The following is an 18,743-nucleotide window of genomic DNA, read 5'->3' on the forward strand; positions in this document are numbered from 1 at the left end:
ACCACTTGTTCATCCTAGTCTAGGCACCTCTTGCCTCATGTTAGATTCTTTCCTTTCTGTTTCCCCTATGTGAATCAACCTGTCCTTGGTGCTTCAAATGGCTGGCTCCTTCTCAAACTGCATATCTTGACTCAGATATCTCTCATTTGCAGAGACCTTACAAACTCCTTCTCTCTGAATGAATATTACCCAAGCCCCCTATTATGATTATTTCCTTTTGTTCTTTTTTTTTGGTCTCACTCTGTTACCCAGACTGGAGTGCAGTGGCACCACCTCTGCTCACTGCAACCTCTACCTCCCAGATTCAAGTGATTCTCGTGCCTCAGCCTCCCAAGTAGCTGGGACTACAAGCGCCCACCATCACACCTGGCTAATTTTTGTATTTTTTTAGTAGAGACAGAGTTTCGCCATGTTGGCCGGGTTGGTCTCAAACTCATGACCTTAGATGATCTGCCTGCCTTGGCCTCCCACAGTGCTGGAATTACAGGCATGAGCCACTGCACCTGGCCCCTACTGATTATTTTGTATTATATTGCCATTTATTTTTGCTGTGTAGCTTTCTGAAAAGATACAATTATAATTTACTATCTTTTCTATGCTTTCTAGAAGAAATGAATTTGAGGACAAGAACCACCATATACTAGTACATAATAGGCATTCAATAAAGCAGTTGTTGAATAATTTTATGTTCCTGGAATGCAGGTGTGTAAGGTGAGAATGGCAAGAGGTGAGATGAGAGAGACACACCTAGGAGCTACAACATAACAGCTCTTATACTCCATACCAGGCTAAATATTTTTTTCCTTTTTATTTTCTTTTCCAAAAGGAATGGAAGTTTAAGGACTATGAACAGATAATAGCATAGTCAGGTTTATATAATATCTCAGGTATAATATAATTTATATATGGACTGAACAGTGGTAGGTAGATAAAGCAGAGGTGAAGAAACCAAGACATTTTAAAGATATAGACCTGATAGGAGTTGGTGATTTATTTGAATAAGGAAAGAAGAATATTAGAAAGTAATTTTTGATCATGAATTGTTGATTATTCACAGAATCTTATTTATTCCTGTAACTGATTTTACAATTACTGATAATCTCTGTAAAAAGAGTCATGGTTCTTCACCTATACAGACATAAACTTTTCCTATCTTATTGAATGTCAACTTTAGGGCTGATTTTAAAAATACATAGGAATTCACATATGTATTTTCAGCTGGTATAATATAATATCATTTCAACAACCCCACAAACTCAGCTTGATCCATAGTTCAGATTCATACCTTTGTATTTATTAATAGTCTATTATTTTTTTTCCACGAACTGTTTTAATAAGTCATTACTAAATCCTGTGGCCAATGGTACTCTTCAGAGATCTCTATGTACAATGGAACTTACTATGACAGAAATATTTTACAAATTGTCTGCTGCCTATTGCTTACATTTCAGTTTTTTATCTGGTTATTTCCTGAAAATTATAAGAAAACACTTCAGAAAAACAACCAAACACACACAATTATAAATGAGCTTATGAAAGAAAATTTCAGTTGGAAGAACTGCACCATCCCAATTGCCTTGATATTCTCGTTGACTCTTTTTCTTTTTCTGAATTTCCCCTCTCACAGGTTTTCTCTTAGAGGTGATTGTGGGCCAGATGAGTCTAGTAGGCAGTGTACTGTAATTCTATGGCATCGTGGAGTTCTTCTCCAGTAAAAGAGATTTTTAAACCCAAGCCCAGGGGCTTTGTTTGAGTTAACCTATCCATCAGTTACATGGATGCTCTTTGTAAAACTTGACCCTGAACAGGGACCAGTTTTATTTGAATATTGTTGAGCTTATTAGCATGACTCCTTTGAAATGCTATCTTTTATGTTACATGTTTTCTCTTCTTTTGTTTCCATTCTTTCCATAGACTTTAAAAAATTCTGTTTCGGTGAATAGAAAACTCATTTTTTTTTTCTTAAATCAAAAGCTCTTGCTCCTAAAGAATATCGAGTGCATTCATATTTTGCGATTCAGGGCAGTGCTTGGTGTTACCTTTATAAATCAGATAAGTTTGGCCTACCTGGAGATGAGTGACATTCAGTGTGTTACTTACTAACTCCTGGCAGTTTCCCAGTTAACCCCTAATGATCAAGCCAATCTCGTCACCTTCATATCCTCTATAAGGGGAAAGTCTAGATAGAAAATGGCTTTCAATTTAGGGTCACAATTTCACTTAATAAGAACATTATAGTGACCTTGTTTTACAATGATTTATTTTTCTCCCTATTCTAAGTCTTACTTAAAACACATATGCACCAAGAAAATATTTTTCTTTGTATATTTTAAAATAAGATTTCTCTTATTATAATAAAGGTGATAATAGATCTTTAAACTGACATATTTAGAAAATACAGGGAACAAAGAAATCACCCTATATGTCTTTCTGGCCTAACATCCTTCACTCATATAGCAAAACTGAACTTCTCATCAAGTCTTGTGACAGTCCTTTATATAACCTGCTGCCTCATTGGCCCAGCTTTTGCAGTTTTTCAGGAATTGGGGCTTCTTTTCTGCTTTGAGTGCTCTTTCCTCAGAACTGCACATGCCTGGTTAATTCTCAAATTTCAAGTTTTAATTATAAAATAATTTCAACAGCAGGACGTTTCCACCTAACCCATTCGACTATCCTGAAGTTTTGTCAAATTTCTCAATCTTCCAGCAAAAGCCAGAAATTCGGATTTTTAGGTGAATATCTCCAAATTTTGAATGTTATCTAATTTAATTTAAAAACAAATACTATGCAAGTCAAACAAAACTGGCCATCTGCTAATCATATTTGGCCTGTTGATGACCAGTTTGGAACTTCTGGCTTACCACAGTCAATGCCTAGTGTGCTTATTTGCTGTTTCTTTAAAAGTTACCTTCTATTGGAAAGTGAGCTCCAGGAGAGCAGGAGCCTTATTTGTCTTCTCGGTGCTATTTCCTCAGCACCTGGCTCACAGCAGGAATTCAATTAATATTGGTTGTACAAACGAATCTCAAAACCCGAAAACAACATTTTAGTATCTATGTATTACCTTTTCCTCCAAACAAACATTAACAAGAACAACAACAATAAATAAGAAATTTTTACAGTATGCATTTTCTGGTAACTTGATCTCACAGTTTTTCAACTGCAATTCCATTATTAATGTATATTCTCCCACACTGTGGATAGTAAAATATTAGATTTTAGCTGCTCTATAGAATTGCCAGAGGACTTTGTTGATTGCTTTCTACCCTCATTATTCTACACATTCTCAGCATTTATATGCACCATGAATATTGTCATTTGGTTAGTGTTTAAATTGTAGCTCTTTTTGAATATTTTCCATGTGCACCTGCTTTTCTATTAGGTACAGAATTCTTCAGGAGGCCAGAGACATAGTCTCAAAATATGTATTGTCCAGATAGGGTAAGTTAAAGTATAGTTTTAGTCTGGTTAGACACATTATACCATGAATTACAAAACAAAATACAACTGGGCCATTTTTGGAAGCCTGAGTTCAGGTTGTTGACCGAGAGACCTGGGTTCTTATTCCAGCTCCACTACTAATTATGCAGCCGAAGAATTTATGTCCCAATATTTTTTTATGTGCAAAATAAAGAAGCTAAAGTTAATTGTATCTAAGTCATCTCACTCTAGAATGGCTACTACCAAAAAAAAAATAATAAACCCAGAAAATAACAAGTGGTGGCAAGAATGTAGAGAAATTGGAGCCCTTGTGCACTGCTGATGAAAGTGTAAAATGGTGAAGCCACTGTGGAAAACAGTTCCTCAAAATTAAAGAAAAGGATTACCACAAAACCCAGCAATTACATTTCTAGGTAAGTACCTCAAATAAGTGAAATCAGGATCTCCGAAAGGTATTTGTACACCCATGTTCATAGCAGCATTATACACATTAGACAAAATGTGGAAGCAAATCAAGAGTTCATTGACAGGTGAAGAGATAGACTATATATGATATACACATATGATGAAATATTGGTCAACCTTTATAGAAAGGAAATTCCGACATATGCTACAACATGGATGAACCTTTAGGACATTATGCTAGGTGAAATAAGCCAGTCACAAAAAGGAAAATACCATATGATTCCACTTATGTAAGGTCGTCAGATTCATAGAGACAGAAAGTAGAATGGTGGCTGCCAAGGGGCTGAGGGAGGGAGATGGGGAGTTATTGTCTAACAGGTATTGAAGTTTCAGTTTTGCAAGGTAAAAAGCATCCTGAAGATGGATAGTAGATTGTCATTATTGCACAAAAATGTGAGTGGACTTACTACTGTTGCACTGTATACTTAAAAATGGGTAAGATAATTAATTTTGAATTATGGGTATTTTACAAGTAAAAATAATTAAAAGTGTACCTGAGGACACTTCTTGGTAGAATGTTTTACAATTCTAGAAGTTCTCATGGAGACCATGCAAAGAGCAACTTTCAGGCTCTTCCTCAGCCTGGTAATGTATTCCCTAAAGGGGAGTCAGGCTTTTGGCAGGTCCTCAACCTCCGTCATCTGTCCCCCAGTTCTGTGTCCCAGAAGACAGAATAGACACCTGATTCTCTCCACCCTGATTACACGTTTCCATGAAAACAAGCAAGTTCTTGTAAATGATCTTTTCTTCTATGTTTAAACTGAAGGTTTATTCTTCCTTTTCTACTATGACTAACACATTTCCTGGCCCTTAGCCTAATCAACCTCCAAGCAGAGTCATGGCTTTTTTTCATAGGCATTTTATCCTTGCGTCTCAAAGAATCAATCCACCCTCTTCTTTCTGCTCCTCCTGCACATTCAGTTCCCCGGAGCTGTGTTCAGCTGTCTGCCTCTGCAATGAGCGGCACCGATTCCCCGAGTTATTAGGGAGCACTTGGAGCGTCTCTGCAACACTGATACTGACAGTTGAACACACAGGAGCAGCTGGCTCAGTGGGGAAAGAGAGGGGAGGGAGTAAGAGCTATTCATTGCAGTGTATTTATAACTTGGCCCGGAAAGCAGGGATGGCGGTATTCAAATAGGAAAGGGTGAAAAGACATTTTATCCTAATTAAAAAGGTAATTAAGTAACACACCGAAGAATTTAAATCAGTGCTTTTGGTTTTTATGACAGGTCTGATGGTATAACTACCCAGAAATCTTTTTGGAACAACAAATGCTGCTTCTTAAGCTCTGCTGCTTGCTGAGTGGCCACCTATGGATGACAAATTACAGTAGGAATCCTAGGCAAGAGTGTCTGAGATAAGTAAAGATTTCTCTCAAAGGAAAACATTGTATACAGGCATGAAATCTCCAGCTCGCCCAGATTAAAACTCTGTGCCCACGTCATCACCACTGTCTCCTCTCTCCCTACCCACACTTCCCATCCAAACTGACCTGATCAATTTAATGATTACCTAGAAGATCTTCTAGTTTTCCCATACTCACTTCTTTTTCTTCAGCCTATTCTAATTTATGGCATTTCCTGTTATGGTCTTCAGTGGGTTTTTGTTTCCAAATATTTACAAATTAAATGTAGTTTTATGTATATATATATGTGTGTTTCTTACCATTTGATGCTGCATCTCCTACTGAGGTATTTTTTAGAGAGTGAGGAAGTAGGCCATTGATTTCAATATCAAGTTCAAATGCGTGAAAATTCCTAAACAATTGCTAGTCAGCCTTTGAAAATTTCAGGAGTTTCTTTGCAACTAACAGTCCTGAAACAAAAATTTAATTATCTCTTACAAATATTATTTTAACCAGGTGCTCTTATACATTGCTGATTGTTTTGAAGTACCATAAGTTCATTATTTTTAATCCATTCAATTTCTTACTTTGTGAATACTAGTTTATTGTTTTCTTTGGATTACACCTGTAACAAGTTTATAATTATCTTCAAATTTATCTGAGTTTATTGTCCTACATATAAAATAGTCACATGTGTGTATTTATATATAATAGTGTTTTGTTTCTACAGATGAAAATATAAGACATAAATGTAAGGCTACACACATGTACATACAGTGTGAGATTTAATATATATAACAAATATTTTATGCTATTTAACATGAGAAATATGGACTATCTCTTAGGTCAAAATGATATGACAATTACCTTTTTCTCTTCTTTTTTTTTTTTCTTTTGAGACAGAGTCTCACTTTATCACCCAGACTGGAGTGCAGTGGTGTGATCAGTGCTCACTGCAGCCTCGACCTCCCAGGTTTGAGCAATCCTTCCACCCCAGCCTCCTAAGTAGCTGGGACAACAGGTATGCACCACCATGCCTGGCCAATTTTTCTATTTTTCCTAGAGATGGGGTTTTGCCCTGTTTCCCAGGCTGGTCTTGAACTCCTGGGCTCAAGTGGACAATCACATCTTAATGTGACTTACCAAAACAAAATACAATAAAAAATATTTGGATGTGAGTTATCCCTATGAAATGATAGTCCTCATTAATTTGCATATACATTCTTTGGACTACTCAGGTTATTAAAGAAAAGTGGAAAAGATGTTTATAATACTGCATTTGTTTCCTATATGAAATGAACCATATCATAGCAAACAGTCTTTGGGTTACGAAGAATATTGAATTTGTGCTTTGCCAAAGTAAAGAGCAATGTCAACAGTTTTAGTCTCACCTGAAAGGATTTATCAGAAAAATATATATATATATACAGCACATTCATATTATTCATCGTAGTTATGTCCTGTAAAGTCTCTGCAAACACTGAATTAGTGAATACTGAACCATTGCTCCTAGAGGAAACGCAGGGTTAAGTTCCTGGCAGCCTCTGGTCGCAATTTTATCAACTGTTCAATACATAACTTTCTTCTATGTGTGTTTTTTTTTTTTTGTTTAAAGACCCCTTATTTAATATGTATTGTTGATACATTAGCTTTGAACTCACAACCAAAATGCTATAGCTCATAAATGAGCAAAGCTTATCTAACACATGTATTTTCTCCATAAGTCATATCACAGTCTACTTTTCCCTAAGAACACTAGAGAGTGCTTCAGGATTATGCATGGGGACCATTTTAAATACTAAAATTATCAACAAAAGGTAAAAAAAAAAAAAAAAGAAGCATAAGACATGGCACTAAATAGACTGAAAAAAAGGATACTTGTTTCCAGTATGAAAACTGAAATAGGAAGGCAGAGAATCGTCTTGTTCAACTAGGAATGTGAGCATTGAGTGACTCAAATTTTTCACTGTTGTGTACATAAACACAAATTACCACAAAAGTAACATGAATATTAATTCTGAGGGTATGAGTGCATTTTAGAATTTGCAAATATAAAATCTGTAATGAGGACCAACTCTATCTTTAAGTTTCAGAAAACTATTAAATTATCATAAAAACAACTATTTTGTTAATACAGTAATTTTATCCACCCATTTACATTTATTTTGATTTTCTTATAAATGCCCAAATTAAAAAGGAAAGAAGATAAATAATTTTTGACAAATGAGGATTATTGATTCTAGTAAGAATCAAAGTTCTCTTGGATGTAGGTCTGCACCCTGAATTGGTTCCAACTTCTTTGTCAGTAACCACATTGTTTTTCCATTTTCATGGTAGTTAGAAATTCTTCTGGGGAATATAAACGGATTCCTATTTTTACAGCCTGCACCAAATGTCTGAATAACCTCAGTGGACACACTATTGGAATGTGTGGGTTTTGGGGGATTCAGGAGGTTGAATCTTCCTATATCCTTAAAATGAGCAACCTTACTGCATTTACATGTTTTAGGAACTTTTTATGATTTCAAAGAGAAATGTCCAATATTTTGTCAAGTGCTAGAAGAAATTAACATAAAAGAATTTAAAATGATAAAATATGGATAACTACAATGTTAAAGTTATTATTCGATAATTGGGCTTAAAATCTCTTAATTTCCGGGTAAAGACTATACAAAATATGATTATGTATCCTACATCTACAAAATGACCTATATATTCAAATATTTTTGATCTGCAATTTGCTGGAAAGCTTATTTAATTTGAAGTGCCAAAGTTGTATACAATTGAAATCAGGTTAGTTTTAGGAACTTTGCTTTAATTCAGTTCTATTGAAAATTTTTATGGGCTGTATGGTGCATGGATCATCTCTAAATGTGGGTCCATGGCTCCTGCTTTACAGACCACCATAAAGAAAGCATCATTTTGGGGAAAATAATACTTATATTTTTACCGATTTTTCTCAATAATATTTGTCCCTAAAAGATGTTCCTAATTCAAATCCAAGGAACTGATCAGAATTTTTTTTTATTCCTACCTTGTTGTTTCTTTTCTCTGAACTTAACACTGATATTTTCCAAAGGCAAACTATAGGAACTTCCACACAGCATTCTTTTCTCTCTCATCTACCAATCTCCATACCAAAAAACAAAATGACAAAAAAAGACATTAGACTCTAAATTCTAACTTACAAATATTGGCAGTTTTCAGTATTTTTTTTTTCTCTGCATCTCAAGCCTAATGAGGGTGAACAGTAGTGAGTTCATGAGCTTCTCCAAGTGAGCCTAGAGGGCCCAGCTTATCCCTGATGAGCTGTTCTCTGAAGCTCTGGTGTTTACCAAATGTGTCAGATGGATAATGTTCATTAATGAACCTGAATATCTTGAAGCAGAGCGATTCCTCCAAATATTATGATGCTTTAATGACACTTGTAATAAGACCGCCAAGGACTACCAGCAGCTAACAAATACACATTTCCAAATGTAACATTAGTAAATGTTTGAATGCAGCAAAACCTTAAAACTGGTATATGAAAGTCTGCTTATTCTGCCTCCTGAGGACCTCATAAATGAATAAGCGATGAGTGAGCCAGTGCCACAAGCAGAACTGGGGCTTCGGGGAAATGGGCAGCAATGGCATTTACAGCAATTTGCATTGAATATGTGGAAAAGGGAGAAAAACCAAACAGACATATAAGTGTAGAAGGGAGCAGAGACACTAAAAAGGGTTATGAAATATAGCAAACTAAATGACTTCCTGTATATTCGCACAAGAATCACTGTGAGAATGTGACTGAAGTGCCATTGTCTGGTCCAGCTTTCTATTGACCTCCTTATACCAAAGCGTTGTCCTGGGACTGCCTGTCTGCTTGTGACATTGCTTTCTTCTTCCTACCCTACTCCAGGGTTCTGCTAAGCAACGAGTCTTAAGTCAGTCTCTTTCCAGCTTCATGGAGAGAAAACAAGTGCATTCAACTTTTCAGTGCATCTCTGTGGACTTCTATAGGCAGCTTTCACATCCTTGAGCTTGTGTTTTCATACATGAGTTGAATATGGTGGTTGCTTTTACTATTAAGTAGCCAACAGGATATTATTTGGAATCTATGTCTGTTCTTATTTTTTTCTCCACTGCAATTCTTACTGAAAAAATACTGAAAACTAATAAATCTAATTTCTACTTCCCCATAGAAAGGTTAGTGAAATGTTTTCTGAAGGGTAAGAAAGGGCATGACTATTAATAAAGTGTCAGGTGGAGTTCACAGTCTTACACTATTTTATATATCCTCTTTGAAATAAAACCTATATTTACCTATAATTCATTCATTCAATAAATATGTATCAAGTGCCTATTTGACATAGAGTGATACGTGGATGATTAGTAAATTATTTATAGGAAATATTTATTACATGATACAAAAGGCCATAAAAGAACATGGGACATTCAAAAATTTATCAAATTGCTATCCACCAAACTTAGTGCAGCTTTTACATATTTGTGTGCAAATATTTTGTAAAATGTGACAAACCTTATGTTTATTAGGAATGTAATGTCTTTCTTACCTCCTTCTCTGTCTCTTTCTTTCTTCTTTCTTTGTAATCTTTAATAATATTTCTTACTTGCAGATAACAGAAAATATTTATAAAAATGTTTCTCCTTTCTCCTTATGTCATGTAGATTTGAGTTCTAATTTTTGTTCCTACATACGTGTAGGTAGTTACTGATTGAAATACAATCATTGTATTTATACTGTGTATATATTCTGTGAGTATAAATTGTATACTCACAGAATATAGTACACCCAGATTCTTCAAACTTTTCGACTCATTATTCTACTCCCACCAAACTTTATACGTATCCAGGACAGCCCCTCTGAGCCTTCTTCGTGCTATCACTAAAAGCTATAATTATACGTGTAAAGTTTACAGAAACAAAGATTAATTAGTCAAATACTTTATTATACTGCTTCAGACACTTATAGTCTTACGGGTGACTAAAAATAAGTAACACAGCTGCTTTTATTATGCCTTTAGTAAATAAAAATAAGTTTATATTTTCCTGTCATCATTTTGTCGTAACTAATTAGATTCAGTAAACACTATCTTAGCAAAGAATACTAACTAAGGTTATGATTTGGGAGCAGATTTAAAGACAAAAACATTGCTTATGGGTTTATATCTTGTTTTTCCTTGTTATCTTTCTCTTTTTTTTTTTGGAGGTAGAGTCTCACTCTATCCCCCAGGCTGGAGTGCAGTGGCGTGATCTCGGCTCACTGCAACCTCTGTCTCCCGGGTTCAAGCGATTCTCCTTCCTCAGCCTCCCTAGTAGCTGGGATTACAGACGTGATCCACAATGCCCGGCTAATTTTTGTATTTTTAGTAGAGACAGGGGTTTCGTCATGTTGGCCAGGCTTGTCTTTAACTCCCGACCTCAAATGATCAGCCTGCCTCGTCCTCCCAATGTGCTGGGATTACAGGTGAGAGCCACCGTGCCTGGCCACCTTCTTCTCTTAAGGCAATGCCATGCCTATTAGTAAGTTTCATTTTGTGAGTTCTTAGAGAAATGAGTTAAGACATGGTCTATTACATCTAACTTAAAATGTTTATCTTGCACTTACTGTTTTATTCACTACCTTCGTCAACAGAAATATGAAATGAGTCCTAAATTTCATTGTCATGGATTTTAAATTTCATTTCCAAATTCCGTTTTCAGTAATATGGCAAAAAAAAATTGACCCTAATAAGCCTTCATTCCTCACAGCTATCTCCATTAGAGTATATTCTTTTCAACCCAAATATCCAAATGTGGGGTTGACTTTTTTCTTGCTTCCCACTGCCATATTTGTGGTAGCAGTCTCTCCTGGTGGATTCATTCTTTTATCACCATTAGGATTCTTCCATGTTTACATTTATGCCTCTCAGCATTCTGCCATTTCAAGTTTGTGTTGTTATCTCTTTCAGTGATTTCTGTCTCCACCTAGTTACTGACTGACAAAACCACATCTCATAATGACTATCAATAAAGATGACACATCTCATAATGACTATCAATAAAAATGACTTTCCAATATTTCTTCTTAAAATTACTTTTCTGTGGATGTGATGGTTAATTTTATTTGTCAACTCGTACGAACTAAGGAATACCCAGATTGCTGGGAAAACATTATTTCTGGGTTCACTGTGAGGGTGTTCCCAGGAGAAATTAGTATTTGAATTGGTAAACTGAGTAAAGTATATGGTCCTCCCTGATGTGGATAGGCATAATCCACAGCTATCCACCAGCTTGAATAGCACAAAAGGAAAGGAAAGTTGAATTCACTTACTCTGCTAGAGCTGAGATGTCTATCTTCTCCTGCCTGCCCGCAGATATCAGTGTTCTGGGTTCTCAGGCTTTTGGATTCAGACTGGGATACATAACATCGGCCTCCCAATTCTCAGTCTCCTTCAGACTCAAACTGAGTTACACCATCAGCTGTCCTGGTTTTCCCTCTTTCAGACAGCAAATAGTGAGACTTCATAGCCTCCATAACCACATTGAGCCAATTTCTGTAATAAATATCTTCTATATATATTAATATATGGAGAAGTCTGACTAATACAGGTTTTGGTAACAAGAGTGGGATGCTACTAAAATAAATATCTAAAAATGTAGAAGTGACTTTGAAACTGGAGAATGAGTGGAGGGTGGAAGAGTTTAGAGGCACATGCTAAAAAAAGACTACATTGCTATGAATGAATTATTAAGGATGATTCTGGTGAGGGGCTACTTCTCAGTCATATTAATTATTTACTTGTGATCAATAGGGACCAAGTCCCTCACTGACAACACAACATTGTCATTCTGCCATTCATACCCAGACAACACAGTATTGAATATTCCCCACTGTTTACTTCCTTTTTTATCCCTAATACTCACTTCCCAAGGTGTGTAATTAAATTTTGTATTCTACTTTCTTTGTCCTATTATACACTCAGATTTCAACTCCTGGTCTGCTCTTCATGGAATTTCTCTTGTCTTCTCACTTTTAAAGAACTCTTAGTTTCCTATTTCAAGGAGTCCTATTTAGAGGGTTAATTAGAGGTGATCCAGCAGAGTTTTCTAATTTTACAATATTTTAACCATAAATGGAAGCACTAACTGGCTCTTCACTAGAATTAATTTTCTTTTTTTTTTTCAGGTCACAACTAGGATCTATTTCCTGCCTTTTCTTACAGTTAGTTGTATCCTTGCTATTGAGTTCTATCTAACCAATGGAATGTGAGTGAAACTGATATGTGCTATTTCTGTTTCAAAGCTTTTAAGAAGCAGGCATGCAATATGCTCCATCCCCTTCCCCTTTTGTAAAATAGATCCAAATGATGAGGTCTTAAGGGATGGTGGATCCATAAGATGAAAAATATCTTCATCTTGCATTCAGAGATCTTTGAATCTCTATATGCAGTATATTGACCTGCTTTGATTTCTTATGTAAATGAGAAATCATCTTCTATTATGCTTGTGTCATACTTTTCTGCCTATTCTCTGACTATTGGCAAGACCCTAAACAATACCTCATTTATTAACAAGACAATGAAAGGGGGAAAAATGATGCCTCAGATTTTTTTGAGGTTTTAATTTTGTACTTTAGTCATCTGTGACTTGTAAAATTTTCTCGTACTGGATTTTAAGTTTCTAGAGAATAAGAACATCCATTTTATCCTAAACAAATGATGATATGTGTATAGTAGTCAAGTAGAAGGAAATAATATTATGTCTATAAAACTTGTACGTAAGTTCCTTAATATAAATGTTAAACACTAGCGTATAAAAACACTTGTTTTAAACATTCAATAATAAAGTGTGATAAATTATTTTAGTATAATGAAGTATTAACAAAAAGCATAAGACCAAGAAGTGTACACATAGAAAGTGCTGTATTGTGTCATTTATTATTTGCCACCCATTCTAATTATCATAGCTCTTATAGTTACCTACCATTCTTAAAAATCCTCAGAGAAAATGAATGTATAATCTGCTTTTGTTGAGTTCTTAATTAGCCATAGCATCTATTCACTTCGAAATTATGAAAAACTCCAGCAGGCTGTTTCACTTCACAGAAATCCTGCAGCAAGGCACCTGGCTTTCTGGTTTATAAATAACCTTGCTCTGTACTTTATTTTTTTGGTAAATGAATTCACTTGAGCTATATATCATTAAGGATTTTGTTTATGAGAGGTTCAGAAAGAAATAGCCAACATAAAGTAGCAGTGGCAGATAATGAAGCAAGTCATGAAGCATATGACAACACAGGTTTGAGAATCAGCTTATGGATGATCTGCTGTCTGTGAACCCTCTCATCTAATATTTGTAAGCGCACAGCTGGCAAAGCTTCCAGTATTTTTCAGAGCCTTTATTGATTTATGTAGGAATAACAAATAGACCCACAGATATTCTACTAAAATGGTGTTGTTATCATAAGGGAATAAAAAGTATCTCTTGTTTTGTCTGATTTGGGGCACAATCCCCTTAGTGTGTGAAGCATTAAGTGCCTCTAAAACAAGCCTCTTATTGACCACACCAGAAACAGGAGGAAGGCTCCTGGTAACAAAATCATTCCGGAAAATTTGAGATTTAACAGCCCATTAACCTGCTATTAAAACCACTGATGGGAATTTCTTAGAGAAATGAACTTGCATTGTGTGGGAAGTTAGCAATGACACCACAAAGGGAACTTGGCAATGGGAGGGGGAGGGAAAGGAAGATTCTTATCAAAACCCATGCTATTAAAGAAATGAAATTGGAGCTGCACAGAGCTGAAGACACAGATTATGGGTAATGGTGCAGAACCGGGTTACATCAGCATTGAGTTTCACGCAGTTCCCATTCTATTTTACCTGCATTGGCAGAAAGTTGAGCCAGTGTCAACTTCCACTTAGAATGCAGTTGATCACAGTGCTATGGAAAGCCAAATTGACAGTTAAGAGGAAGCAAGAGGTTTAGGGTCATGTCTCAGCTGGGTTTTAATTCATTCTCGTTAGGCACACTAATACAGCAGAGCATACAGGGGGTGGTGGATCTTTTTTTTCTTCTCCTTCTTCTTCATTTTTCTTTCTTTCTTTGTTTTGTAGACCATGAATCATGAATATTAATGCAATTCCATTAAGGTTGCCACGGAGTGTCCAGGATGCTGGTGGAGGGGGCGGTAGGCTGCCACATTATCATGTTATTGGATTTGTTTAAAGAAAGGTTCCTGACACGATTTTCCAAATGCAGCCTGGTGAGCAGTCCCGCTCTCTTTGTGTTACATAATGTCCCATCTGTGCTCACGGAGTGTGGCTTGATGAGGATGCCATCAGGTGATGTATCTGACTTAATGGTATTCTTTCAGAGCTGGAGCAATAAACATTAAGGGACCTTAATTGTATTCTTTGCAGTGGGAGCAATAAACATTAGGGGCCCTATTGTACCCTGTTCCAAAATGTCCCCCAAGCCCAATTTGGGAAGTGTCTTGAGATATAGCTCTAATTTCAAATCCTCTCTCCCATTCCATGTATTTTGAAATTGGGAGACTGAACAAAAACAATGAAACGAAATTAATAGGCATACTGCCACATAGCAGCCCCTCATATTATTTACCTGACGCATCAGGGCCCTAATAGTGGGGGGGGGGGGGGAAGATGCTGAGTGATCTGACTTATTTTTCTATGGTGACAACTTTTGATAAACTGCAGCTACTAGCCACAGAGTCACAGGGGTAAAATTGTTCACCTGGTACATAGAGAAGATCCATGGCACAAAGGATTAAGTTGCCTTGAAGACTGAGAAGATTGTGGGATTTTAAGTTGAATCAAACATGAGGTGATAATTCATGATAATCTCTGACTCTATTTCATCTACATATTTCTGTTTTTGCTTTTTTTTTGGTTAAACTGTATGCTAAAATAACAAATTTCCCATGAAATTACAGGAGTCCCATTTTACCATTTGTAACATCAGATGTTCAACATGCTATCAAGGAAGAAAGACAGTTTTAAAATTATTTTCTTAAGATCTCCACTGGTCACATTCATTTCAGCGAGTCGTTAGACTGTATTGATTTTGCCTGAATTAAGGGTACACTTGTTTTACTCATTTTGTTATTCTAATTTTGCTCTCCTCTCTTTTTCACAATTCTGTGAGTCTCAGGTATTGGCCTGTGAACTGGTGTATGATAGTATATCATTTAAAATGATAACCCCATCATTTCTTCCATAGCATATTTTGTCATAATTCCCAATACGTGAGATATTTAGCTAAGGTAAAGTGCACATGGAAAATTTAGAGAGGAATTGTCATCAGGGTGAAATGCTGTGTACTATGCAGAAGGCTTCTGGTTTGGGGTTCTGAACAATCAAAATTAAATAGACATAAATGCAATTAATGATATTACGTGAAGAGTTTGATACTATGTCCGTTTAACTTCTAGCCTTTATTCTAGCTTGGGAAGTTTTGTTTCCTTTTATTTTAACATAATTTTAACTTCCTACCACAGTAGGGAATGAGCCTGTGAGTAGATTTAGCAAAGAAAGTAGAAATAAATTCCTGTTGATTATTTTATTTAACACTGTGGTTTCTCTCACAAAGACATTTAATTTCAAAGTGTTTTGACTTGGCCACAGCCATAATTGTGCATAATATCCATTATCTTTTAATTGGAATTATCTTTTATCTTTGGCTACATTTATCTGAGGATCCCTTCAGAAAGCCCACCAGAAGTTCAAATTCCAATTTGTTCTCTCAGCTTGACTAATGATGAAAAGTATCAAAAACGACTATTATGTGTTTATAAATCACCTCTTTTATTCTGATGCAGTTCTGGGATTTTATGCTGTTAAGTACCATTTCTCTGTGGAATGTAAATGCAAAAACAACAACAACAAATTCAGCATAAACAATGGCGCAAAATGAGAAAGAACAAAAAGTCTTTAAAGGAAGCATCACAAAAGCAAAGTTTGAACAGAGAACAGCAGAAAATATCGATGAGAAAATATATTTCCCACAGATTAAAAAAAAGTATGAGTCAAAAATAGTCCCCATTTGCTTAGCATCTAACAGTTCTATTTGGAAAAGCATAGAATCTGTGGCACAAAAGCAAATATATCTTAATTGGGCTCACTTGCATCCACCTGCTACAGTTCCTCTTTAGTCACATTGAATTTGTCTAACAACACTTGTTTACATTCCCTTGCTAGCACATTAGCATTTATTTCATTTCATAAAATAAGAAATATGGCCAGTTTAAAATGTTGAAGATACAGTGGCCAAGAAACTTAAGGTCAGCTTGTGGAACACAGCAATCAACTTGGACTTCTCATTGTGAAATATTACTCTTAGATCATCACATGCTACCAAACGTCCTCGATTAATTGAATCATTCATCCAATAATTATTTATTGAACAGCTGCTGTGTGCCAGACAATCTGCTAGGAACTCAGATGAAAAGTGCACCAGGCATTGTGGCAGCTCCCTTTACCGCAGCTTTTGTCTGTTTCAGCTCCTCACCACTACCTCCCACCGCCCCATCCAGGTCTGCGCAAAACAGTTGCAAGTCCTCTTGACTGAGCTCTGAATCTACACAAGCAAAGATGATATGCCACCCCCACATGCCATCAATATTACGTCCCCCGCAGCCTCTAAGGCATGAACTTAGTGGCTCATTGATGTTCGTGGAGCTTCTGCATTGTTTCCTCTATCCCTTTTATTATCAAATGGACCCAATATCTACTGCTGCCAGTAAAGTATACAGGCACTTGCGAAACTGCTGTGACTTTTAGGGCAGTAACTGGGCTGAGCCTCTGGATCTCATAGAGAGCACTTGGATGGGACTATGAGGCTTGACATAGTTTTGCCTTATTGTGAGAATAGACATAACTTCCTCTGTTGCCAAGAGATGGACTCAGGTCCAGGATTGCTGTCTTTCTTTCAGTCTCTTCACTTCCTGACAGCCAGACACCTTCTGATGTATTCAGACATGATCAAAGAAGGCCCCATTACCCCATCCAGCCACATTTTTGAATACGGTGTCTATCATCCCCAGCACAGTATGGTACTACAAAGTCCATTTCCTAATCATAGCCCAGGTAAATGATATCTCCTCACTCATCTTGTGTATTGATCTTTATCCCTCATTCTTCAAAATGTGAGTGAACGTCCCAGCATAACTGACCTTTCTCATAATATACCTATGATTTTCTGCTCATCCGTCCTATCACATTTCAAAGAAAGACATTTAACAACTTGCGTTGTCCCCAAATCAGTATTCATCCTTCTGTATTACCAAATTGACTGAGTATCTAAGCCTCACTTCCAACCCAGAGGTTTTACCTGTTTATCTAATCCCAGCGACCCCTGTATAGACTGCAAGACTGCCAAGAGCTCTGGTTGGATAATTGAGGACTTGCTTCTTGTGATGTGAGGTCTCAGATGGTAAGCATCTGCCTGCTTCCCCATGCAACTAAATGTCACCTGCATATGAGAATATCTTAATATCTTCCTGTATCTTGGTACCTCATCATCTCACCTTGGCAGCCATGGTGCTTTACATGATCTCAAGTTTGGCAGACTAATGTCCTCTCTTGACACCGTGATTTTCTGCTCAGCTCTGTCTCCCCATACGGATTCACTAACTGATCAGTCCACTTAGTCTTTTTTTGACCTAACATATAGGTCTTGTTTTCTTCCCAACTACTTCCTTTTTTCTACATGGTCTGCAGCAGATTACTTCACTATGTTTAAGTTCTAAGACATAAATTTTTGAGCTGCAAAATGTTTTTCACCTCCTTCACTTAGTTAGATCAGTTAAGGTACTTTTATACCCAAACAACAAACCTTGACTCAGATGGCTTAAATAAGAAAAAATTATTATTTCACATTAATGATTCTGGAGGTAGGGTAATTCCAAGTTTGGTTATTTCAACAGTTCAGGGATGTCAAGAAACTACATCCTTTCCATCTTCCTGTTCTGCTCTCTAAGCATGTGGACTTGCCCTCAGGGGTGTGTTCCTTATGGTTAGGAGTTGTCTGTCTCAGTTTCAGGTACCACAATGACATCCAAGACAGAAAAATAAGAATGTTACTTTCACTGCATATATTTCCTCCATGAGGAAAACCTTTCCCAGCAGTCCCTCAGAAGATATCTGTTACAGAATCATTGATTATATTTTCTCCTTATGCCCTTGCCAAAATCAATTATTGGTAAAGGGAATGGGATTATAGTAATTGGCTTTAATTAATCATAATCCAGTCAGTAGGTCTAGGGAGGGAACTAGCTCTCCATAAAGCACATGGAGGTCCAATGCAGAACTAAACTTCTGTTATCAAGAAACAAGGAAAGTCATGCCTGTTGGTTAGTCAGCCAAGCACACCTGCCACATTAATTATCCACATACATGCTGTGGAGCAGAAACGAAAGGTCTGCCTGCCCACTTTTCAATGGCACAGGACTCTCAGTCCCTCCAGGGTTTGTTCACACAGTTGT

Source organism: Pan troglodytes, chromosome 5, assembly GCF_028858775.2.
Source record: "Pan troglodytes isolate AG18354 chromosome 5, NHGRI_mPanTro3-v2.0_pri, whole genome shotgun sequence".
NCBI classification, from domain to species: Eukaryota; Metazoa; Chordata; class Mammalia; order Primates; family Hominidae; genus Pan; species Pan troglodytes.